The sequence below is a fragment of the Triticum dicoccoides genome, chromosome 7A (assembly GCF_002162155.2).
Source record: "Triticum dicoccoides isolate Atlit2015 ecotype Zavitan chromosome 7A, WEW_v2.0, whole genome shotgun sequence".
Lineage (NCBI taxonomy): Eukaryota > Viridiplantae > Streptophyta > Magnoliopsida > Poales > Poaceae > Triticum > Triticum dicoccoides.
The window spans coordinates 12,705,428-12,706,406 of NC_041392.1; the positions used below are offsets into that span (position 1 = coordinate 12,705,428).

At 58.6% G+C, this 979-nt stretch overlaps 1 pseudogene; it reads right to left on the minus strand.

Moving 5' to 3' along the window:
- Positions 1 to 387: 387 nt before the first annotated feature.
- LOC119332848 overlaps positions 388 to 979 on the minus strand; it is a 4,940-nt pseudogene continuing 4,348 nt past the window's right edge.

Below are 979 nucleotides of genomic sequence, written 5' to 3' on the forward strand. Positions count from 1 at the left end.
CTGACCTAACACAACCGGGTGGGGAGGTCCACTGGTCAAAGCCCGTCCGTGCAAAGTCAAAGGGCTAGATCCCGTGGTCAAACGCTACAGGGTTAGGCGGGACGTGGGCACTTGGGGGGTAGCAATGCCACCGGAGCATCGCACCGGGCCCTCATACATGCGGGGTGGTGTGGTGGCATGTCCGAAGAGGTGGGACGCGTCTCCGGTGCGTGGCCCCCCTCACGGACGGCGATGACACGGTAGTAGACGTTCTGCGGTAATGATGCGGCGTCAACATTACTAAATACTTGGAGCGCGATAAAATCATGAGTTTTTTTTGCACGACGTGGGCACATGTGCTATAGGAACGATGGTATTTTTTCATAATTTACAATTGTTGTGAACCTTTTAGTGCTCGGGCACCGGCCGGCTGCCCGGGCACACCCGGTGCCCGAGCACTGAAAAGTTCACACCCGTTTCTTCATATAAGTCTAATGAATACCGCAGCTTATAATGTATGGATTAGTGAACTATTTAAACAGGTCTAATTGCTTTTCCCTCGGCGAGGTGGGACTATTTTTTTGAAAAAAAAGTAGTTGCCATCTATGCCTACGGCATAGCCGTTGGCATAGGCCTCCTTTCTATGCCGACGGCCTGGCCGTCGGCATAGAGCCACCCTTATCCACTCGATGGCCCTCTTGCTGTTAGGTGGGACCACTCCTATGCCGACAGCCTGGCCGTCGGCATAGGGCCACCTTATCCTCGACACCCCGGCCCTCCTCCTCGACTCGTTTCTCTCCTCGCACCCCAATCCAACTTCCTCTCCTCGACACCCAACCGCCGCCACCCTCTCCGCGCCATCGACGCCCCCCTAGCCGCTCGCCCCGCCACCGGCCGCCGCCATCTCCACCCACCCGCGCCGCGCCGCCGCCATCTCCACCCACCCACCCCGTCCCCACCCACCCACCCACCCGTGCCGCGTCGTCGCCATCTCCACCCT